Raw genomic sequence first — 25,103 nt, forward strand, 5'->3', positions numbered from 1 at the left:
TGCTCCCTCTCCGCCCCAGAGTAATTGGTGGTAATCCCACAGCCAGCCTATCGCCTCACTCCCAGCTGCGGGGAAGCTGTGGCCTCACCATCCGTCATTAACCGGGGCTCTTCTGGCGGCTCAATTGTAGAACATGATTTTAATAACCCTGGCAGGAGGGGATCATTTTTCTCTTGTCACTTAACTCCGATTCTGCTGGAGAGAGACAGAGACACGGAAAGAGAGAAGGACGAGCTGACAGAGCAGCAGAGACAGAGGAAAAGGAAGAACTAAGGGGGAGAGAGTCAGGAGGGCGAGGCATCCAGAGAGCTGAGAACAGGAATGCAGTCGGGCAGAGGGAGAGGGACGGAAGGGGAGAAGCAGGTGAAGAAGCAGAGGGCTGGGAGAGCACCCTTTCTGCCTTGTGGTTCCCACGGCCGCTCCCTCACCTGACCCCCACCCTTTGCACCTGCAGCAGGCGTGGGGTACTCAGGATAAGATATGCCGACCAGGCAGGCCCACGCTGCTCTTCGAGGCTGTCCCTTCTCGCTCATCTTAGGACCTCATGTGGATGGACAAAGTCCCCCAGGATTAGGGTGGAGGAGGATGAAAGAAGGCTCCCACATTTGGAGCCCTTCACTTAAGATCAGTAATTCCTTCAGGACATGGCTACAGTCCAGTGCAAGAACACTGCTGTGGGTTAGACAGACGCCAGATTACAGGCCCGCGTGCTAGCCGAGTATCCTGTCCTGACGCTGATGTTCTCATCTGTGCAAGGGGTAGCTACCTCACGCAGTTGTGTGATGAATACGTGAGTTGATATGTGGGCTGCACCCCAGGCAGTGCACGGCACATAGAAGTATATGGGGAATGAAACACCCAGGCCCACAGAGAACAGACCGCCTGGGCAGTGAGAGGCCTATGGGGACAGCAAGGAGCAAGGGGCTTGCCATGAACTTGTGCTCGAACTTCTCAAGGCCTGGCTCTGCCAGCCCTGAGAGACGTCCCACTCCACCAGAAACCCTCAGCAGAGGCAGGAAGAGAGCCACAAAGGGACCTTGGCAGGATTCATGGAATCTTCCTGGGCTGCAACCCCGCCCCCAGCAGGGACAGAGCAGAATTTGCGGAGCAAGACTTGAGGTGGGCAGAGCTTGTGGCATAGTTCCCCCTGCTGGCCATTATGGGAACTACATAAGAGGCCGATGAGGAAGAGAGAAGACGCGCTTCTCCAGCCCTGAGGGGCACCAGCTTTGACCCTGAACTGGACCCCCGGGTTCTTCTTCCTGGCTCAGGGACCACCCAGATCTCCCAGTGGTGACAAGGGCACAGGACTCCAAGTTGGGGGTTACAGCGGAGGCAGCTTTCCCGCCAAGCCCCAGTGTATGGGCCCAGCACTGGGAAGGAACATCTTCAACTCAAGTCTGCAAGGCTTTGCTGAGGACCTGGGTCTCAGAGAAGAGGAAATCCAGTTCCCGACTTGGGGGGCCATAGTCTGGCTGGTGTGAAGAGGGTAAAGCAGCACCTGCAGTGGGGAGGGCTTGGGACCCACAAGCCAAGGTCTGCAGGTAAGAGCCTGGGGAGTGTGGGGTGCAGCCGGGGGGTTCTGTAAGTGAGGGGAACCCCACCCAGACTCTCATTAGCGTGGTGAGATTCCAAGGGCCAGGCAGGTGGACAGGGTTGTTCCCAGCTCTGTCCAGTGACTGTAAATGTCACCCCTCTTTGGGTCTCTGTTTCCCTCTCTGTGAAATGGGACAAGCAGGGGGCACCCAGGTCTGTATCCTGAGCTTAGGGCTCACAGCCCAGTGGTGCCACTTCTGATTTCTGCTTTCTCATGTCCAGGAGGAAGCCGTGCTATTTTGAGACCTGCTGGTAATTCCTCTTTCCCAGGAATGGCAGTAAAATCAGAAGCTGGGCAGGAAGAGGGGGCACCGATGTCAATCAGTCCAGAGTTTGAGCAGGAAAGGAAAGAATTGACCAGCATACCCTTAGGCCAGGACATAAACACTCACGGTCATCAGACCAGCAGGTCTGGTCTCTGTGATTGAGGAGCCCAGTCAGAGTGTCTGGGGACCCTGGAGAGCTTCCAGGACCAGCCCGATGGACAGGTCCATGGCCTTCTGCGGCCTCTGTCCTCAGGCTCAGACTTGAGTGGGAAGCCTTGCCCTTATCAGATGGGGGCCCAGAGCTCCCAGGACTCCTCCCTGCCCTCTACCTGGTATGGGGCTCCTCTGGGCTCACCCACATGCCCCTTGACTCCAGAGTTCTGACAGCCTGGAAGAGGGCAGGAGGCAGGCTCCAGGGCACCCCTGACCTCTAGCAGAGCCTGCTCACCCCTTGCCTCTGCCCGGAAGCCTTCTCTGAACCACAGCATGGTCTGCAATGTGGGGACTTGTCCCCAGAAAGCCCTCCTAGGGTGTGGCTGCCCGAGTCACGCTTGGGATCACTATCATCTCTTCCTCCCACTGGAAAGAAAATGTGTCCCATGTTATGTGTCCCTGGTCACATCCAATCAGTGTCCAAGTCCTCATGATCCTTCCTCCTTGAAATCTCTCCAGCCCATGCTTTTCTCATATCCCCATGGCCTGGGCCACCTAAGACAGCATCTGCATGACCCCAGGTCCTCCCCTGTATGGAAGGACTCAAGTTCCCTCATTTTCCCCAAACCTCTCGGTGAGTAATTCTCGAAGCAGAGCAGAATCCAATGCCCTGCCTGAGAAGTCGCTGCCCCCACAGCACAACCTGACTCTTGCTGGCTTATCCTCACCTCTTGTTCCCTGGAAGGTGGGGTCACAATCCTGGCGTTCAATCTACGGGTGCCCCTATTGCCTGCCATGATGGTCCACAACCACCCTGAGCTGCGCTGGGGAAAATTCTCATCCTCAGGGCAATCTGTCGCTTTTTCTGGGGTTCACCCCAGCCTGCCCCTTGAACACTGGCAAAATCCCAGGTCTCCTCACTTGCCATGAGGTAAAGGGCAGCTTCTGGGCCTGGTCTGCTTTATGCTTCCAGCCCCAGGTTGAGCTGAGACACCGTGTGCTGAGGACAGTCCAGCATCACCCAGGGCTTGCCCTGCTTACGATGCAGCAAATGGTACCCGCAGTCAACTTGTTCCATCCCTTAACCTACTCACTCCCAAGGCTGGTGGCCCTGCTAAGCCACCCCATCCCCCAGTGAAGGACAGCAGAAGAGGAAGCCGAGAGCAGCGGCCCCCAGGGAGCAACAGACAGACCAGCACAGGAGCCGAGAGCACATACTTCAAAGCTAGGCTGCCTGGGTGCTCATCCGTATTCAGCCACTTTCTGGGCAACTCCACGTTGGCTCCTTAACCTCTCCTGTTCACCTCTAAAATAGTGATGTTGCTAGTACCTGCCTCATCGATTCTCATAAAGACTAAATGAGTTAGTACAAATAAAACGCTTAGAATAGTGACCGGAACAAAGCAAGCCATATATGAACACGACATGAATCCAAAATGCTTCCCTGGTTGTCCAGTGGTTAAGAATCTGCCTGCCAACAAGAGGGGAGTTTGGGGGAGAGTGGATACATGTGTGTGTGTGTGTATATATATATATATATATATATATATATATGGCTGAATCCCTTCACTGTTCACCTGAAACTCCAGTATGAAAATAAAAGTTAAAAAGAAAACAATGGATAAACAACAAGGTCTTATTGTATAGCGCAGGGAACTATATTTAATATTCTGTAGTAAGATCAGATCAGATCAGTCGCTCAGTCATGTCCGACTCTTTACGACCCCATGAATCGCAGCACGCCAGGCCTCCCTGTCCATCACCAGCTCCCAGAGTTCACTCAGACTCACATCCATCGAGTCAGTGATGCCATCCAGCCATCTCATCCTCTGTCGTCCCCTTCTCCTCCTGCCCCCAATCCCTCCCAGCATCAGAGTCTTTTCCAATGAGTCAACTCTTCGCATGAGGTGGCCAAAGTACTGGAGTTTCAGCTTCAGCATCATTCCTTCCAAAGAAATCCCAGGGCTGATCTCCTTCAGAATGGACTGGTTGGATCTCCTTGCAGTCCAAGGGACTCTCAAGAGTCTTCTCCAACACCACAGTTCAAAAGCATCAATTCTTCGGCGCTCAGCCTTATTTACAGTCCAACTCTCACATCCATACATGACCACAGGAAAAACCACAGCCTTCACTAGAGGAACCTTTGTTGGCAAAGTAATGTCTGCTTTTGAATATGCTATCTAGGTTGGTCATAACTTTCCTTCCAAGGAGTAAGCGTCTTTTAATTTCATGGCTGCAGTCACCATCTGTAGTGATTTTGGAGCCCAGAAAACTAAAGTCTGACACTGTTTCCACTGTTTCCCCATCTATTTCCCATGAAGTGATGGGACCAGATGCCATGATCTTTGTTTTCTGAATGTTGAGCTTTAAGCCTACTTTTTCACTCTCTACTTTCACTTTCATCAAGAGGCTTTTTAGTTCCTCTTCATTTTCTGCCATAAGGGTGGTGTCATCTGCATATCTGAGGTGATTGATATTTCTCCCAGCAATCTTGATTCCAGCTTGTGTTTCTTCCAGTCCAGCGTTTCTCATGATGTACTCTGCATAGAAGTTAAATAAACAAGGTGACAATATACAGCCTTGACGTACTCCTTTTCCTATTTGGAACCAGTCTGTTGTCCCAACTGTTCTAACTGTTGCTTCCTGACCTGCATACAAATTTCTCAAGAGGCAGATCAGGTGGTCTGGTATTCCCATCTCTTTCAGAATTTTCCAGTTTATTGTGATCCACACAGTCAAAGGCTTTGGCATAGTCAATAAAGCAGAAATAGATGTTTTTCTGGAACTCTCTTGCTTTTTCCATGATCCAGCGGATGTTGGCAATTTGATCTCTGGTTCCTCTGCCTTTTCTAAAACCAGCTTGAACATCAGGAAGTTCACGGTTCACATATTGCTGAAGCCTGGCTTGGAGAATTTTGAGCATTACTTTACTAGCGTGTGAGATGAGTGCAATTGTGCGGTAGTTTGAGCATTCTTTTGCATTGCCTTTCTTTGGGATAGGAATGAAAACTGACCTTTTCCAGTCCTGTGGCCACTGCTGAGTTTTCCAAATTTGCTGGCATATTGAGTGCAGCACTTTCACAGCATCATCTTTCAGGATTTGGAATAGCTAACTGGAATTCCATCACCTCCACTAGCTTTGTTCATAGTGATGCTTTCTAAGGCCCACTTGACTTCACATTCCAGGATGTCTGGCTCTAGGTCAGTGGTCACACCATCGTGATTATCTGGGTCATGAAGATCTTTTGTGTATTCTTGCCATCTCTTCTTAATATCTTCTGCTTCTGTTAGGTCCATACCATTTCTGTCCTTTATCGAGCACATCTTGGCATGAAATGTTCCCTTGGTATCTCTGATTTTCTTGAAGAGATCCCTAGTCTTTCCCATTCTGTTGTTTTCCTCTATTTCTTTGCATTGATCGCTGAGGAAGGCTTTCTTACCTCTTCTTGTTATTTTTTGGAACTCTGCATTCAGATGCTTATATCTTTCCTTTTCTCCTTTGCTTTTCACTTCTCTTCTTTTCACAGCTATTTGTAAGGCCTCCCTAGACAGCCATTTTGCTTTTTTGCATTTCTTTTCCATGGGGATGGTCTTGATCCCTGTCTCCTGTACAATGTTACGAACCTCCGTCCATAGTTCATAAGGCACTCTATCTATCAGATCTAGGCCCTTAAATCTATTTCTCACTTCCACTGTATAATCATAAGGGATTTGATTTAGGTCATACCTGAATGGTCTAGTGGTTTTCCCTACTTTCTTCAATTTAAGTCTGAATTTGGCAATAAGGAGTTCATGGTCTGAGCCACAGTCAGCTCCTGGTCTTGTTTTTGCTGACTGTATAGAGCTTCTCCATCTTTGGCTGCAAAGAATATAATCAATCTGTAGTAAACCATAACGGAAAAGAAAAAAATTCAACCTATTACAAATCGCAATAGATTCGAGGCTGTAAAGAGTGACTTTTCAGTAATGAAGTGTTACAGTAACTCGATTATTATTTTGGTAACCAGCTTGATACTATGTATGCTAAATAAAGAGCTAAAAAAAATTTTAAATGCTGTCAGGGACTTCCTTGCTGGTCCAGTGGTTAAGAATCCACCTGCCAACCAGAGAGGAGTTTAGGGGAGAGTGGATACATGTACATGTATGGCTGAGTCTGTTTGCTGTCCACCTGAAACTATCACAACGTTGTTAATCAGCTACACCCCAATAGAAAATAGAAGAGAAAAGATCCGCCATGCAAGGGACACGGTTCCATCCCTGGTCCAGGAAGATCCCACATGCTGCGGAGCAACTGAGCCCCAGTGCCTAGAGCCCGTGCTCCCCAACAAGAGAAACGACCACAGCGAAGAGCCCCCACTCACCGCAACTAGAGAAAGCCCATGTGCAGCAATAAAGACCCAGCACAGCCAAAAATAAATAAATTTTCTTTTAAAATGCTATCAATTGGTTCCCCTGTCCTGTTGCTCAAGTCAAGATATCTCCACATATGTATCCAGGTTCCATTAACCGCCACCTCCTGTTGACAGAGGTCCCCTTCCCCCAGATAAAACCCACGTGGCCCAACCTCACTTGGTCTGGGACATCACTATGCCCAGGCTCTGCAGTGTGGTATGGCAGCTTCTGGGACTTCACTTGAAAGAAAGCTGGAGCTTGCCTTTTGCAGCCCATCACCCCATCCTCCAATCTGTTTCCTAAAACATGATCTGCCATCTGCAACCACGAGGATGAGAGCTACCCCTAGAGTAAGGAGCAATAACATGCAAGAAGCTTGTTCCATAAACACCCCAAGCCCCTCACCAGCCCTGGACCTCTAAATGACAGAGAAAGAAACGTCTCTCTTGTTTAAGCCCCCAAACAAATATACTTTCTCAGTTGTCATGTAGATGGAACTGGGTACCCTGGACTTGGGTATTCCAAGCGGAGGAGCATTTCTCACAGTCAGCAGCCTTCATAAATCTCCCAGTTAAATTCCACAGGGAACCCACATGCTGATGGATGCCTCCCTCACACCACCGAGGCCACCAGAGTGCCATGTGATCCCCACCCAGAAGGACAAGCCCGGGTGTTGTAGGAAGCTGATCAACTCCAACCAAGAGGTTTTTGACTCACAAACTTCTGAGGCTCCATGCCTGAAATGTTCTCTGATGAGTTTCTCATGTGGGCTTCTTCCATCAGAAATCAGGTTTGCCATTGGTCTTTGACATCCTCTGCCATCTTGGACCAGGGAAAAACAAGCCCAGCTAGTTAGAGTTCTGCCCCTCACCAGGCAGTCAAAGCCATCCTGCAGGGCTCAGAAGAGCCAAGGGCAGTATTTAGGGGCAACCAGGTCTTTCCTGCTTGTTCCCACAGCCTTTGGCTGTGTTTCTCATCAGTGAGTTTCTCATCAGTGAGTTTGTCTATCCCAGTCCCCAGAGCAACATAGAGAAGCCATGGGGAGGGTCTCGCTCCTTCCAGTCAGGGGCCCTGTTCTTCCCTTTGACTCTCACTCTCATCCAGGGGCCTGATTAGCCCACTGCTCCTTCCTGCCTGAAGCTAGAAGGTGCAGATAAGGACCAGGGCACCACATGGTGAAAAGTTGCAGTTCCTCATCACCTCTGAAACCCCCACTCCTTCAAGAGTCCCATTTACCCAGGGAGTCACTTCAGTGGCCTGTAAACAAGTCCCACGAGACAAAGTATCCTCATTCCTGAATCTGCTTTGACATGTTTGAAGGCCCAGAGCTTGCTGGACATAGAACTGACCTCGGTCTCAGGCTGCCCATCATGTGAGTGGACCCATCACCCTTCCACGTTTTAAGACCTCATCCACCCATCATTCTAGACCTCTCCTGAGTGTAACCCACATTTGTCACATCTCTGCTTCTTAAGCTCTTTGGCTTCCTTAGAAGACACCCTGTGGTACTCCCTGGGGCTCTTAAAACCCTAAGGGTATTGGCAGCCGCTTGGCAAGATGGTTATGGGGGAGTTTCCCCTGGATCCATCACTGGCCCCAGACTTGGGCTGTTGGTACACCTGAGCCAGGTGAGAGGCCTGGACCCATGTAAACTGCCATGAACATGCAGATCTTGCTGCAATCTCTGATCCTGCCCGTTAGCATCCCCAGCAGACCCAACAGCAGCTCTCTCATCCACCATAGTGATTGTAGCCAAATGACTGTGCCCTTCATCTTTCCAGAAAGCATTATGTTATAGAAAATTCCAACCAGAAGGGTGGCAGCTCTTGTGTTCTCCCTGCTTCCATATTTCTCTGGACAAGTCCCAGGGCTGAAGTTCCCCTCTTGTTCCACCTCCTTTCCCCAGACTCCTCCTCACCCGCTTTCTGCATGGCAGTGGTTCACAGTGGCCTCTCTGCTCAGGTCCCCTCTGACACCAGCTCTTTTTCTTCTCCCCTTTTGGCCAATCCCATAGCACCCAACCTCTGACCTAGCAATAACCCCTCTGATTGTTTTGTTCCCTATGTCACCTGTTGGAAAAATTCTGAGGCCTAAGTACCAGGGTTTGGCCCAAAGGGACACCTGACCTTGAGCTGGATTTATCAGTCCCCAGGAGGCCAGTCACAGACAGGACCGGCTGGTGCTGGCTTTCCTGGACCCATCCAGCCATCAGACCATGGGAGCCATTAGAAAGTTTCGGGCCTGGTAGTGAATGCCTCTGGCTGTCCCAGTGCTGCAGGGATATTAGCCGTATGGTGGGACCCGGGACAGTTGAAGCACAAGCAGAAAGACGGGGCCCCACCTTCTCTATTAGCCTTCAACTACCCCAGCCCCATTAGCCTTCAACTACCCCAGCCCCATCACTGCCAGTAATCCTTGCAATAAACCAACTCCTGGGGGTCCCCATCCTCCAAACTCAGCCAGGTTTGCAGGGGACCTGCTCTGGGCCACACACATGGCGGGAAGGGAGGAATGCTGTACTGGGCCCTCACCCCAAAGCGCCCTCAAAACAGAACAGCCGTCCTCATCACCCACAGGTTCTCTGTCCCTCTGTGTCAGGCATGCACCATTCACCTTCATTCCACACCTCCAGATCCCTTCCCACCTCTGAAATCTCCTCCACTGGATGGCTTCCTGGAAAAAGCAGCTCTGCTCTGCTGCCTCCCCTCCTCCCAACCCCCTAGACACTAAGGGGCTCAGCCTGTTGTCCCTGAGGCTTGTTCTTCCTGTGACTACGTGTCTGGCCCAGTTAGATTGCCCAGTGGTTGCCCTCAACAGCAATGAGCATCTTTCTCTCTCCAGACCTGCTTCCCCAGATCCATCCCGTCCACTCTCACCTCCATGTAGCTCAGAAACACCACTGAACAAGTTGTTGGTGACACCACCGAAGACCAGACCCAGGAAGAGATGAAGGGTGTGACTCTGGGTGGAGCCTCCATCCATAGGAGAGCCTGGAGAGAGAGACGCAGCCAGAGTGTGCAGCTCACTGCCAGTGCAGAGCACTCCCTCCACCCCACCAAGTAGGAAGTCCTGACTTCTCTCCTCCTCTTTCTCTCCCATCCTTCCCCACCCCAGAGGTCAGCCCCCTGACCTAGGAGTCCTCTTCTTCTCCTCCATGCCTGGAAATAGCCCTTGTCTTGATCCTCCTATGCTTGTCCTCAGAATTCTATGCATTTATTTTATGATGTAATACTGAGGCCCAGAGAGGGCTGCAACTAGTCGTGGGTCCCCTGGTTCATTAGCTGAAGAGTTGGGGTCCCCCAGACACTTGCACAGCCCCAGACAAAGGCTTTATCCATCAAGTGAGATGACGTGCCCACCTTCTGTCCGTCCAAATTCTCTCTCCCCTTGCCCTCTTTGGGCAGCGCTCCCTCGTTTCCCGCACCACAGCTGCACCTGCTCCGTCTGCTTCAGAGACCTTTCCTTGGGTCCCACCCAAGGGTCATGGATCCCCCCTCCTCTCCCCTCTGTCTCCCATAGATTTCATCTGCTTCCTTCCCTTCAGTCCCTCCCTCTTGGCTGCAGGGGAGAAGGAACCTCAGGGGCATCACACTGAGCCTGCCAGTCCCCAGGTCTGTCCCCAGGACTCACAGTGGAGCTGAGAGCAGGTGTAAGGGTTATGAATGAAGCAATTGTCCCCAGGATTTCTGTGATTTGTGGGGACAGAGCAGGCTGACTTCAGCACCCAAAGTGTGACCCGGACCCAAGGTGAGGGCTGGACTTGTTTCTTCTTCAAGGAGCTCAATATAACTTTGATGCCTTGAAGTCTGCAGGAATGCTGGCACTACTCAGGCTTTGGGGAGTGTCCAAAGGGAGCACCCATGTCTCAGCAGGTATAGGTGCCCCTCGGAGGGCCCTGGCAGCTGGCACGTGCTGAGGCAGCCTTGGGTGACCTCACAGATGGTGGACATCCAGGAGGCAGGAGCTAGAGGACATGAAGGAGGCCACAGGGTAACTCAAGTCGGTCGGTTCTTTCACGAACACCAAGCAAACCCCCCTGGAGGCTTCCAGAAATAACTGGACAAGAATTGCAGGCTTCTGGAAATCCTGGTGAACAGATGGGACTAGAAGCTGGCCAAGGACAGGTCGTGACTATTAAAGCGACCTCACTGAAACCTTCCCAGGCTTGGTGAGACCTTGAGGGACAAAGCGCCAGGTGACTGTCAACATCCTGAGTCCCTTTAAACCAAACCCTTCTCTCAGTGAGGCTCTGGTCTTGTTTTCCAGCCACCCAGGCTCAGTGTCATCTTCAAAACTCGGTGCAATCTTCAAACTCACATATACTGAACATTTACTCTGGGGCAGACCCCATGCAATGGAGTTTGTAGGAGCTGGGTTCATTAATCCTCATGGTGACCTTTTAAAGTAGATACAATGAAGATCCCTAGTCACACCCGAGGAAATTCAGAAAAAAAAAATTGTAATTTGCATCAGAGTCTTGAGCAAGTGATAAGGACAGCTAAGGTTCATATGGAGGCAGTCTGGCCCCAGAAGGCCCACTCCTCACCAGCACCCAACATGGCTGAATTGATGGTCACTTCTTCTCCTGTTCCCCCACATCCTCATGTTGCTGCCACTGCTGCTGTCATAGTTTTGAAACTCACGTGTGCTTCACCTTTTTCTCAAAAGGACATGAGATGGCTGTATGACAGGAAAGATTAATTCATTCGGCAGATTCATATTGCTCGGGGGGAGGGGGAGGGGAAGCCATCTTGAGGGTTGTCATAGGTGCTGTGATTGATCCTGAAATTTGACTTTGAGCTTCCTGGAAGCCAGGGCAAAACACAAAACATGAAGTTTTGACACACTTATTATCAGAAAGGAGGAAACAGACCAGTTCCTCCACAAGGACAACTATTTCCAGGAACTAATTCTGAAAGAGGTTTCTCATATGAGGCTTCATGTCTGGGACATGCATGGTGTGACATAATAAAAAAGCAATCTTCTAAATGATTCGATGGCAAGAGCAGATGGAGGACCCTCAGTGTGAACAGAGAGGGCATGATGCAATTTTGGAAACAAACACGGTCCCCAGCATGTCAATTGCCTGTAGGCCAGCGCTTCCCTGGTGGCTCAGACAGCAAAGAATCTACCTGCAATGCAGGAGACCCAGGTTTGATCCCTGGGTTGGGAAGATCCCCTGGAGAAGGGAATGGCCACTGGCTCCAGTATTCTAGCCTGGAGAATTCCATGGACAGAGGGGCCTGGTGGGCTACAGTCCATGGGGTCACCAAGAGTCAAACATGACTGAGCAATTAACACTTCAACTCAGAGCTCCGAAAAAGCTAGAATATTCCCCCGTGTGTCTCAGTTATTGCTGTGTTTTGTTTTTCTTTTTTTTTTTTCAAACAGCCAGGTATTTCTTCAACAAAGGTGGGTTTATTCAAGATCAGCAAAGAATTGCAATTCAGGATCTGCAACCATGGACAAGCCACATGCAAATTCCTACACGGCAAGAAAGGGAGAACACAAGTTTTGTCTTTTGAGAACTGAAAGCTGTATTGATTTTCTGAAAGGTCCCAGAGCACTCTGGGGTGGGGGTGGGGCAGAGCCACAGGCTATGGAAACCAGAGTTGACCCAAGAAGGTAGTTCCATTCTGAAAGCTGAGGCTTCGGGAACACATTCATTTATCAGATATTTATTGTGTTCTTTTTGTGCCGGGTTTTGCACTAGGTGGAGCGAGAACCAATGAAATAAATAATACAGGGCTCCTGACCTCAAAGAATTCAATCATTAACGGAAAAAAGAACATTTTTTTTAGTATCTACTCTGTGTCAAATGGGCTTCCCAGGTGGCGCTGGTAGTAAAGAACCCACCTGCCAATGCAGGATATGAAAGAGACAAGAGTTCAATCCTGGGTCCAGAAGCCCTGGAGAAGGGCATGGCAACCCACTCCAGTATTCTTGCCTGAAGAAACCCAAGGAGAGAGCAGCCTGGTGGGCTACAGTCCATAGTGTCGCAAAGAGTCAGACACAACTGAAGCGACTTAGCACGCACGCACACGTGTGTGTCAAGCGCTGAGATGAGTGCTTTGCATATAGGATATCATTTAGTATTTCTAACAAACCTATGCCGTAAGTTTTATTATTGTCACCGCTAGCACAGGACCAGACAGAAACTGAGCCCCTCAGTACTGGACCCCACACAATGGCATATGCCCAACAAGGAGGCCAAAGACCCAGCAGCCCCTGCATTTTCAAAAGACCTCATCTGGTTCAAGAACTTTCTTATTCCAAGCCCTGGCGGGGAGTCCCACATCAACAACATTAAATGATGTCTTCACATATAAAAATGCTCATCATCAACAAGTAATTTCAGCAACATCCCTGGTGGTCCGGTGGCTAAGACTCGATGCTCCCAATGCAGGGGACCCGGGTTCAATCCCTGATCAGGGAACTAGATCCCACATGCCACAACTAAAGATCCCAAGTGCCACAACTAAGACCCAGCACAGACAAATAAATAAACAAAACTTTTTAAGTAATTTCAGGCACGAGAAATTTCAGGATGGGAAAAGGGACCTTTGTTTAATGCAACAAATGTTTATGGAGCAATTTCTCCAAGCCAGGACCTGTGCCAAGCAGTGCGAATACCCAAACAGTGAGAAGCCATGCCTGACCTCAAGAAGCAACCCCCAGTCCAGTGGAGAAGGAAATTTGTAAATGGTGACTTTCAACACGATTTTATGAGTGCTAAGAGTGAGGCAAGCCCAGGAGCTTTGGGAAGACAGCAGGGTCTTCCCTGGAGGACAGAAGAGTCCTCCAACACGGAAGAGGGTCAGGGAAGGCTTCTGGGAAAGGAAGCACATGAGGTGAGTCTTATAGGATGAGTAAGATGTATCCAGGTGGGAAAAATAGTGGAGGGGAGACAACTGAAAGGGAATTTCAAGCAGTACAAAGAGCTTGGGCTCTTAGGAAAGGATATAGGCAAATAACACGGAAAGGGACTCGGGGAGAGGACAGAATCACAAAGAAGTTACTAGACCATACATTTTAAGGCTAGAAGCCATGAAGGTGAGAATGGAAAGACTTGAGGAGCTTAGTCTTTATCCTGGGGGCAGTGGGGATCGCTGGAAGGTTTTAACCAGGGAGGTGACTTCATCACATTTGTGCTCTGGGAACTACTCTCTAGCGTCAATATGGAGGACAGTTCAGTAACCTGGAAACAGGAAGAACAGACAGGCCACGCAGAGAGTAGGGAAAACCTCTTTCAGCAACACTATGGATACTGGACACTCACACTACCAATAAACTGCTCCTTGAAAGAAAGCGCCTTTTAAAAGCATTGCTAGGCTGTGTAACTGCTTCACTGTGCTGTACATTGAAATTAACATGACATCGTAAATCAACTATACTTCAGTAAACTTAAAAAAAAAAATTAAGCACTGCTAAACTGCTGGGTTTTTCCCATGTGGATGCAAAAGGAGCTGTAAGAAAACAAGGAAGTAAGAGCAAATTCTACTGTCAGGAGACCAAGACTAGAATGGAGTCAACATGGGGGCCATCACCTTAACATTAACCCAGGAACTTCAGCAGAGGGTAAAGTAATCCCAGATCAGTGGGGTCCCTTGACCTCAGACAAAAGTAAAAACTCTCTCTGGAGGACAGCATCCTCAATTTAGGCATTCAGGATTCCCAAAGAATATACATATAAGCCCACAATTGAAAAATAAAATCAGATACTCAAGGAGGTGAGAGAGAACAGGAAAAAAACAAACAATAGGTTTGGATCCCTAAGAAACTATAATCGTTATAGTATATGAAATAACAGATTAACATTTTTAAGGAAATAAAGATGACATCAGAAGAGTAATTAAGAAGAGACAATTTTTAAATGACTAGTGAGACCTGGAAAAGAACAAGAATGGAACTTTCAGAAATGAAAATGACAACTGTCAAAACTGAAAAGGCAACGAATGAGTTAAACAGTATATTAGACGTGACTGAGTGAGCTAGAAGGTAGATCTGAAGAAATTACATAGATTTCAGCACAAAGACATGCCAGTGGAAAATCTGAAAGAAACTGAAACGTTACGATGGATTGAATGAAAGTCTCAGAGAGAAAAGGGGAAGTGAAGCAATATTTGAAGAGACAATGGCTGAGAATATTCCAGAACTGATGAAAGGCATGAGTCCACAGATATGGAGAGCACAACACATGTCTAACAAGCTCAGTAAAAAGAAATCCACATCTAGTCACAGTGTGTTGAAACTGCATTAAAACCAAAGACAAAGATCTTAAAAGCACCTGTGTAGAAAGACATATTAATACCACCTACAAAGGAAGGATAATTAGACAGCACACTTCAACAGCAACTGTGAAAACCAGAAGACAGGAAATACCCTCAAAGCACTGAAAGAAAATAACCAGAATTGTGAATTTAGAAAAATTATCTTTCAAGGCTGAGGATGAAATGGAGTTTGTGTGTGTGTGTGTGTGTTTGCAGATAAGCAGAAAGAGTTGGCCATCTACAAGTTTTCACTAAAGGGACCTCTGGAGGATGTGATATAAGAAAAAGAGAAATTATCCCAGAAGGAAGGTCTGGTGTACAAGAAAGAATGGTGGACAAAGAAATTGATAAACATGTAAGGGATAAGTCTACACAAATATTGTATAAAATAATAAGAACACATGGGAACAGAAAGAAAAGAACCAAAATACTGCACAGAAATATGTGTAAACCTGTAGGAGGTCAAAGTTGAAGGGTTCAAAGCTGTTTGCAAGGTTTGGAAAAGGGTTTAGAAATACTAACAATCCTAGACTTCATTAAGTACATGAAATAGAATTTAAAAACAACCACCAGGGACTTCCCTCGCGATCTAGTGGTTAAAACTCTGTGCTTCCAATGCACTGGGTGTGGCTTGAGTCCCTGTTTGGGGAACTAAGATCCCACATGCTTTTTAAAAAAAAGCAACCACTAGAAACACTGTAGAATGTATAAACCCCAAATCAATAAAGAAGGTAGCAAAAGATAGAAAAATAAAATAGGCAAAGTCAGTAAATCCAAAGTGGGGAGAAGCAAGAAAGGACGGGGAGAAAGCATAGGGGAAATAATAAGACAACAAAAGTCAAAAGATATCAACAATCATGATAAACTTTAAAGGATTAAATGTACCATTTAAAAGACAAAGTGTTAGATTGGACTTTTAATCTGACTCTTTGTTGTTTAAACTGACACAGCTAAAACATAAGGAGATGGGTGGAAAGACCATACAAACGTGAAGCAAAAGAAAGCCAGGATAGCTGCAGTAAAATCAGGAGAAAAAAACAAACTTAAGATGAAAAACATTGTTAGGGATAGAAAAGGTCAGTACATAAAGATTAAAAATTCACTTTTCCTGGAAGACACAGCAATTTTAAACCTAATAAAAACAGCCTCAAAAAATAGAAAGCAAAAATTGATAGAACTCCAGGGGAAAACAGAAAAACCCACTATCATGGAGGTAGATTTTAATACTCATCTCTCCATGATCGGGAAGTCAAACACATATTATTGGTAATTCAAAGAGGTTGTGAACAATATAACAAGTTGGGTTTAATGCATCCAACTACACTTCTCAAGAGCTTCCCTGGAGGCTCATACGGTAAATAATCCACCTGCAGTGTGGGAGACCTGGGTTTGATTCCTGGAATGGGAAGATCCCCTGGAGGAGGGCCTGGCAACCCACTCCAGTATTCTAGCCTGGAGAATCCCCATAGAGAGAGGAGCCTAGCGGGCTACAGTTCCTAGAGTTGCAAAGAATCGGACACGATTGAGCAACTAAGCACAGCACGCTTCTCAAGCACACATTTTTAAAAATTATTTTAGGGACTTCCCTGGTGGTCCAGTGGCTAAGATTACATTCCCAAAGCAGAGGGCCAGGGTTCTATCAGGGAACAGATCCCACAGGCAGCAACTAAGAGCTCAAATACCGCAATTAAAGATGCTGCAACCAGAGATTCTGCGTGCCACAACAAGGACCCGGCACAGCCAAACAAATGAATGTTTTTAAAGGATTTTAACTGGTCACGTACTAGATTATAAAGCAGGTCTCAGTTCCAAAAGATCACCACCACACAAATCATTTAAAGGCAATGCCTTTAAATTAAAACTCAGTATAAAACAGAAAAAAATGTAACCCGCATACACTTGGAAATTTTAAAGTTTCCTTCCAAGCAATTTATAAGTCAAAGAAGAAATCATAATGGAAAATTTTAAGCACTTTAGAACAGAGCAATAGTGAAAATAGTGCCTATCAAAAATGTGGGACAGAACCAAAGTAATAATTCTAGTAAATAGTTCTAATAGAGTTCTAGTTCTAATAGAGAACCTTGAAAGTTTCTGTTAGAAAAGATGAAAAGCCAGACAATTAACAACCAAATTAAGAAGTTGTAAACAGAACCATAGAATAAACTCAAAGAAACCAAAACCCCCCAAAACAGTTATAATAAAGCTAAGAAGAGAAATAGGAATTAACCTGGTGGCTCAGACAGTAAAGCATCTGCCTGCAATGCGGGAGACCCCAGTTCGATCCCTGGCTTGGGAAGATCCCCTGGAGAAGGAAATGGCAACCCACTTCAGTATTCCTGCCTGGAGAATTCCATGGACAGAGGAGCCTTGTAGGCTACAATCCATGGGGTCGCAAAGAGTCGGACACGACTGAGCGGCTTCACTTCACTTCACTTCACTTTAAGAAGAGAAATTAACTGATTCAAAGCAAGGAAAATCAAATTAATGCAAAGCAAAGCCAAAAAAAAAAAAAATCAACAACTGAAAATTGGTTTCCTGAAAAGACTAACAAAAAGACAAACTGCTGACTCAATGGACATGAATTTGAGCAAACTCCAGGAGACAGTGAAGGACAGAGGAATCTGGCTGCTATAGTCCGTGGGGTCACAAAGAGTCAGACAAGACTTAGTGACTGAAAAACAACAGCAGATAAAAGAGAGAAGTCACCAAAATTTTGTGCTGAAAAATGTTACAGATTAATCTTTCTGTACAGATTACAGAGAGAATGTGGACATCATGAAAAACTGTCAAGGAACAGACCATTCCAATGTATACAGATTTACAGAAGACAGAGCACTTTCAAGCTCATTCCAAAGGGACAGTAGAACCTTGAGTCCAAAACCCAAAAATGAGAGCATGAGGAAGGGATTCACTCAAGAGCACTGACACAAAAAATCGCAAACAAGGCTGTAACTTATGTGGCAGTGCATAAGAATGTTAATATCTAGGGCCCATTTGGGTTTATCCTAGAATTGCAAGGAGGCTTAATATTATACATCTCTCTAAATACAGAGATCTGTCTAATTACTGTATGTATAGTAAATATATAAGAAAGTTAAGAGAGTAAATGCTAAGTTCTCATGACAAGAAGATAAATTTTCTCCTTGTTTCCTTTCTTTTCTTTGTATTATATGAGAAGATAAATATTACTTGAACATATTGTGGTAATCATTTCATAACATATAGAAATTAAACTGGCATATTGTATGCCTTAAACTTAAACAGCAATGTACGTCAATAATTTTTTAATAAAACTGGAAGAAAAAAGAGAAATCTTCCTTATAGCCCTAGTTTAAGAGTTTAAAAAAAATCATGAATAACTGTTAAATCATATCCAATGCTTCCTACACCGTCTATTGAAAACATAATGTAATTTTTTAATTAATTTGTTAATGTGATGAATAACATTTATAGATTTATGATGTTAAACCTCCTTTCAATTCTAGGATAAAACCAAGTTGGCCATAATATGTTAACAGTTTTCAGTTCAGTTCAGTCGCTCAGTCATGTCCGACTCTTTGCGACCCCATGAATCGCAGCACGCCAGGCCTCCTTGTCCATCACCAACTCCCGGAATTCACTCAGACTCACATCCATCGAGTCAGTGATGCCATCCAGCCATCTCATCCTCTGTCATCCCCTTCTCCTCCTGCCCCCAATCCCTCCCAGCATCAGAGTCTTTTCCAATGAGTCAACTCTTCGCATGAGGTGGCCAAAGTACTGGAGTTTCAGCTTCAGCACCATTCCTTCCAAAGAAATCCCAGGGCTGATCTCCTTCAGAATGGACTGGTTGGATCTCCTTGCAGTCCAAGGGACTCTCAAGAGTCTTCTCCAACACCACAGTTCAAAAGCATCAATTCTTCGGCGCTCAGCATTCACATTCCAACTCTCACTTCCATACATGACCACAGGAAAAATCATAGCCTTGACTAGACAGACCTTTGTTGGCAAAATAATGTCTCTGCTTTTGAATATGCTATCTAGGTTGGTCATAACTTTCCTTCCAAGGAGTAAGCGTTTTTTAATTTCATGGCTGCAGTCACCATCTGCAGTGATTTTGGAGCCCCCAAAAATAAAGTCTGACATTGTTTCCACTGTTTCCCCATCTATTTCCCATTTTTATGTTAATGCTAAACATTTTTATGTTATGCTAGATTTAGGTTATTAAAGCCTTGTTTGTTTACATAGAAAATAAAAAATCTACAATAAAATGTTACAAAAAGAGATTTAACAAAGTTGCCAAATTTTTAAACAATATGTAAGAGGTAAAAAGAAAGATATCTTTTCCTACTGTGGGGAAGGGGGGAAATCAACTGCATTTGGAAGACATCATTTAAAAATACATATCATTTGGACACGACTGGGCGACTGATCTGATCTGATCATTTACAATTGCAACAAAAGCATACAGAAACAGGAATAAATCTAACAAAAGATGTGTAAGACCTAGATGGAAAGAACTGTAGAACTTGAAAACAGTAAATAAAATTTTTAAACTTGTTATGGATAGGGAAGCTCAATACTTAAAGATAACAATTCCTTTTAAATCAATCTGTAAAATCAATGCAATTCCAATCAAAATTACAGCAGAATTTTTGCAGATCTAGACAAGCTAATTTTAAAATAACTTAGAAGTGCAATAGCCCAAGAATAGACAGTGCTGACAGAGAAAAATAAGTTGAGGGTACTTGCTCTACCAAAAATGAAGACTTAACAAAGGTAAAGTAATTAGGATGGGATGGCATTGACATGGTGGTTTTAGTCACTAAGTTGTATCCAACTCTTGCAACCCCATGGACTATAGCCTGCCGGGGACCAGCCCCAGCTGATCCAGGGTATTCGAAGCGGGGACAGCATCGGCGACCTATTTATTTAAATATTTTATCAAAGATATAAAGAGTAATAGAATGAGGATAGCTCAGTGAGGAAATTCAGTGGAGAAAAGAGGCTGAGTAGCTTGGTTTACACGGGAGGCCAATAAAACTTCAAGACAAGAAGTTTGCACCACTTACGTAGGCCGCAGGCGTCCTTCCGTTCTCCCGAAGGAGAGGAGACACTGAGGCCTCCCCGGTCGGATCTTAGAAGCCCAGGCATAATTAGTAAGCATGGTGGGTTCCACGCTCCAGATGGAGACTCAGCCAGAGTGAGAGAGAAAGCGACATGGGGAGACCAAGTTTCAGTGAACAAGGCCCGCACTTTATTTTCCAAAGTAGTTTTTATACCTTAAGTTATGCATAGAGGATAATGGGGGAAGGGGTAGAGTCATGCAGCAAGCCAGGCTTTCTTCCTGCAAACTTATCATATGCAAAAGCTTAGGTGATTTGCATCATCTTCTGGCCCGGAGGCCTGTTAACATTTTAAGGAACTTATTTTTCTCTAAAGGTGATTATTCCAAAGTCAGGCACCAGCCTCCAAAAAAGCATTGGACAAAGCTGCACTCCTATAGGGCAAAGGTGAGGTGGGCTCAATCAAGAAAAGAACTAACTCAAGGGTCCAAGGTTACAAACATTGAGGCTACTACTTACATTTCTATACACCCATTATATCAATCAATACACTGCCAAGGACACAGTAGGTAAGGAGTATGGAGACTTAGCAGCAAACATTGGCCCAACAAGTGAAAATCCCTTCACCAATACAATTTCTAATCAATCTTTTAACTGCTCAAAGGAATCTGTATTTAGACAGTTTAGAACATCTCACGCCTCTCACAGTTGGGAGGCTCTGAGCAATCACATGTGGCCGGAAAAACCTATTCAGGTAGGCTAGAGGACTTCCAAAGGAGTTTGTAGGTTGAAACACTGTCACACCCAGGAATTATTAACTGGAGCTGTAAGCTAACTCTTTTTTCAGAGAGAGGTAGTGGGGGACAGCCCCCCGTAAAGTCAGAGGTGTAGGTGAAAGCACAAAGCAGAAAGTAGGCAGACTCTGGTTTTGGGGGTAGATGCTCGAGAATTTCCAGGCGGACTCCTGAGGCTTGATCCCGCCTTTGCGTATGCCTAGCCTCCTTCCTCATGACCTTTGTCATGGGTGGAGCTCCTCATGCTGGCTCCCGGTAGTGATAGAATTCTAGTTGAGCTATTCCAGATCCTGAAAGATGATGCTGTGGAAAGTGCTGCACTCAATATGCAATATGCACTCAATATGCAATATGCCGGCTCCCGGCAATAGCCCACCAGGCTCCTCTGTCCATGGGATTCTCCAGGCAGGAATACTGGAGTGGGTTGCCATTTCCTTCTCCAAGGGATCTTCCCAAACCAGGAATCAAATCCAGGTCTCCTGCATTGCAGGCAGATGATTTACTGACTGAGCTGTGAAGGAAGCCCAGCATTGACATATGGTACTGACATCAGTTCAGTTGACTCACTCAGTTGTGTCCAACTCTTTGTGACCCCATGAATCGCAGCATGCCAGGCCTCCCTGTCCATCACCAACTCCCGGAGTTCACTCAAACTCATGTCCATCAAGTCGGTGATGCCAACCAGCCATCTCATCCTCTGTCATCCCCTTCTCCTCCTGCCCTCAATCCCTCCCAGCATCAGAGTCTTTTCCAATGAGTCAACTCCTCGCATGAGGTGGCAAAAGTATTGGAGTTTCAGCTTTAGCATCAGTCCTTCCAAAGAACACCCAGGACTGATCACCTTTAGAATGGACTGGTTGGATCTCTTTACAGTCCAAGGGACTCTCAAGAGTCTTCTCCAACACCACAGTTCAAAAGCATCAATTCTTCGGCGCTCAGCTTTCTTCACAGTCCAACTCTCACAGCCATACATGACCACTGGAAAAACCATAGCCTTGACTAGATGGACCTTTGTTGGCAAAGTAATGTCTCTGCTTTTGAATATGCTATCTAGGTTGGTCATAACTTTCCTTCCAAGGAGTAAGCGTCTTTTAATTTCATGGCTGCAATCACCATCTGCAGTGATTTTGGAGACCAAAAAAATAAAGTCTGACACTGTTTCCACTGTTTCCCCATCTATTTCCCATAAAGTGACAGATGCCATGATCTTAGTTTTCTGAATGTTGAGCTTTAAGCCAACTTTTTCACTCTCCTCTTTCACCTTCATCAAGAGGCTTTTTAGTTCCTCTTCACTTTCTGCCATAAGGGTGGTGTCATCTGCATATCTGAGGTTATTGATATTTCTCCCGGCAATCTTGATTCCAGCTTCTGCTTCTTCCAGCCCAGTGTTTCTCATGATGTACTCTGCATAGAAGTTAAATAAGCAGGATGACAATATACAGCCTTGATGTACTCCTTTTCCTATTTGGAATTAGTCTGTTGTTCCATGTCTAGTTCTAACTGTTGTTTCCTGATCTGCATATAGGTTTCTCAAGAGGCAGGTCAGGTGGTCTGGTATTCCCATCTCTTTCAGAATTTTTCACAGTTTATTGTGATCCACACAGTCAAAGGCTTTGGCATAGTCAATAAAGCAGAAATAGATGTTTTTCTGGAACTCTCTTGCTTTTTCCATGACGGGCTAGTCAAAAAGATCAATGGAATGAGACCAGGAGAATAGAAAGCCTCAAACCAAAAACACATGGAAATTTGATACATGACTTAGGTAGAAGTGGGCTTCCCTGACAGCTCAGTTGGTAAAGAATCCACCTGCAATGCAGGAGACCCTGGTTCGATTTCTGGATCAGGAAGACCCCTGGAGAAGGGAAAGGCTGCTGGCTCCAGCATTCTGGCCTAGAGAATTCCATGGACTATATAGTCCACAGCGTCACAAAGAACCTGACACGACTGAGCGACTTTCACTCACTCATAGACAGAAGTACCACTGCCAGTCACTGGGGAAAGGAAGAGCTACTCAATATGTGAGTAACTGAATTCAATATGTGAGTAATTTTTCTGTGTGGATACACAGAAAAAAAAATGAAATTGCATTCTATTCTCAAACCATAAATGATGAATCCCAAGAGAATTAAAGCTTTAAATCTGAACAGCAAAACTTTTCAACTGAAAGAAAATACAAGAGAATATCTTTATGGTCTCCAAACAAGACAGGTTTCCTTCAATAAGGTAAAAAGCACCAACAATAATGGAAAATATTCATAAATTAAATTACATTAAAATTAAGAACTTTCATCCATCAAGACATCACAAAGAAAATGAAAAGACAAGCCATCAACTGGGGGAAATTATTTGCAGCATACACAACTGTCAGCCCAGTTAAAAACGTGAGCAAGAGACATGATCAGGCATTGCTCAGAAGTGTAACATGAAAGACTGATCAACGTGTGAAAAGAAGATCAATCTTATTAATAATCAGTAAAATGCAAATTAAGCCAACATGAGCTAAAATTTTACATCATGCTGGCAAAAAAGAAAAAGAAAAAGTCTGACACCACCAAGGGTTGGTAAGAATCTAGATCAAGAGAAATTTTTACCCTTGGCTGGTGGGAATGTAAATTAGCACAATCATATTGGAAAACAAGATGGTGCCGATTGTAAGTTTGAATATTTATATATCCTACTCATCAGCAACTCATCTAAAGAAACTTATGAACTTACACCTCAAGAAAGATATATAAGAGTATCCCTAGCAGGAAAAAAAAATGGAAACTACCTCCACATCTAATAAGAAATAGATACAACTAATTTTGGTATAGCTACATAATAAACTGTTCAGAGATAAACATGAAAAAGCTTCAGCCATCCATAGCAATATGGCAGAAATATAATGTTGAGAGAAGAAAATCAAGTTACAGAGATGATAGCATTGGTACAAAGTTCAAAAGCAATCAAATGAAACAATATATTGTTTATTGAAACATACAGATGTAATACTGTATTTTTATTTTTTAATACTTTACTGGCTGCCGTCTATGGGGTCGCACAGGGTTGGACACAACTGAAGCGACTTAGCAGCAGCAGCAGCAGTATGCTCTTCCACAGGTTTTTTGTTTTATTTTGTTTTGTTTTGATTCTTAGCCACCCTGCATGGAATGTGGGATCTTAGTTTCCTGAGCAAGGATGGAACCCATGCCCTCTGCAATGAAAGCATGAGGTCTTAACCAATGGACCACCAGAAAGTCCCAGGAATAACTACATCTTTAAATAGAATAGGAAGAGATTTTCATGTGGATGAAAATACATGGATAATGTCCTAGATCTGTGCTTTCTAATATAGAAATCATTAACTGCATGTGGCTATTTTGATTTGTTTTTAAATGAATTAAAATTCAATTTAATTCAAAATTCAGTTCTGCAAGTCATATCAGCCAAATTTCAAGTGCTAAATAGCCAGTGTGGCCAGTGGCTACTCTACTGGACAGCACAGACCTACAGAACATTTCCATCATCACACAAAGTTCTACTGGACACTTCTGTTCTAGACGAGAGTTTGGCAGACTTTTTGGTAAAAAGCCAGATGGTGAACTTTTCAGCTTTGCAGAACATAGGTCTCTGTCACAACTACTCAGCTCTGCTGTTGTACCTCAGAGGTGGCCACAGACAATATGTAAATAAGTAGATGTGACTGTGAGCCAACAAATCCTTATTAAATAGTGGAAACAGGGCTCCAAAATCACTGCAGATGGTGACTGCAGCCATGAAATTAAAAGACGTTTACTCCTTGGAAGGAAAGTTATGACCAACCTAGACAGCATATTAAAAAGCAGAGACATTACTTTGCTAACAAAGTTCTGTCTAGTCAAGGCTATGACTTTTCCAGTGGTCATGTATGGATGTGACAGTTGGACTATAAAGAAAGCTGAGCGCCGAAGAATTGATGCCTTTGAACTGTGGTGTTGGAGAAGACTCTTGAGAGTCCCTTGGCAGTGCAAGGAGATCCAACCAGTCCATCCTACAGGAGATCAGTCCTGGGTGTTCATTGGTAGGACTGATGTTGAAGCTGAAACTCCAATACTTTGGCCACCTGATGGGAAGAGCTGACTCATTCGAAAAGACCCTGATGCTGGGAAAGATTGAGGGCAGGAGGAGAAGGGGACGACAGAGGATGAGATGGTTGGATGGCATCACTGACTCAATGGACATGGGTTTGGGTGGACTCTGGGAGTTGGTGATGGACAGGGAGGCCTGGCGTGCTGCAATTCATGGGGTCGCAAAGAGTCAGACATGACTGAGCGACTGAACTGAACTATCAAAACAGGCGGTGGGCTGAATTTAGCCTGCCAGCCATAACTTGTTGACCCCTGTTCTAGATCTTAGTTGTGTGACTGATTGGCAGATGATTATTTTATTAGTATATAATTTTCAAGCATTCTTACATGTCAAATTCTATAATACATTTTAGTATATATTATTGGAGAAGGCAATGGCACCCCACTCCAGTGCTCTTGCCTGGAAAATCCCATGGACGGAGGAGCCTGGAGGGCTGCAGTCCATGGGGTCGCTGAGGGTTGGACACGACTGAGCAACTTC

General features: G+C 45.4%; 1 long non-coding RNA gene across 1 annotated transcript; it reads right to left on the minus strand.

Moving 5' to 3' along the window:
• Nucleotides 1-7,049: 7,049 nt before the first annotated feature.
• On the minus strand, nucleotides 7,050-18,368 carry LOC101904166 (uncharacterized). The gene is made up of 3 exons (XR_001498329.3): nucleotides 10,038-18,368; nucleotides 9,284-9,397; nucleotides 7,050-7,229 (listed from the first exon to the last, which is right to left on the minus strand). It is a non-coding gene; the product is annotated as an uncharacterized lncRNA (long non-coding RNA).
• Between the last annotated feature and the right edge of the window lie 6,735 nt (nucleotides 18,369-25,103).

The sequence above is a fragment of the Bos taurus genome, chromosome 3 (genome assembly GCF_002263795.3).
Source record: "Bos taurus isolate L1 Dominette 01449 registration number 42190680 breed Hereford chromosome 3, ARS-UCD2.0, whole genome shotgun sequence".
Classification (NCBI taxonomy): Eukaryota; Metazoa; Chordata; class Mammalia; order Artiodactyla; family Bovidae; genus Bos; species Bos taurus.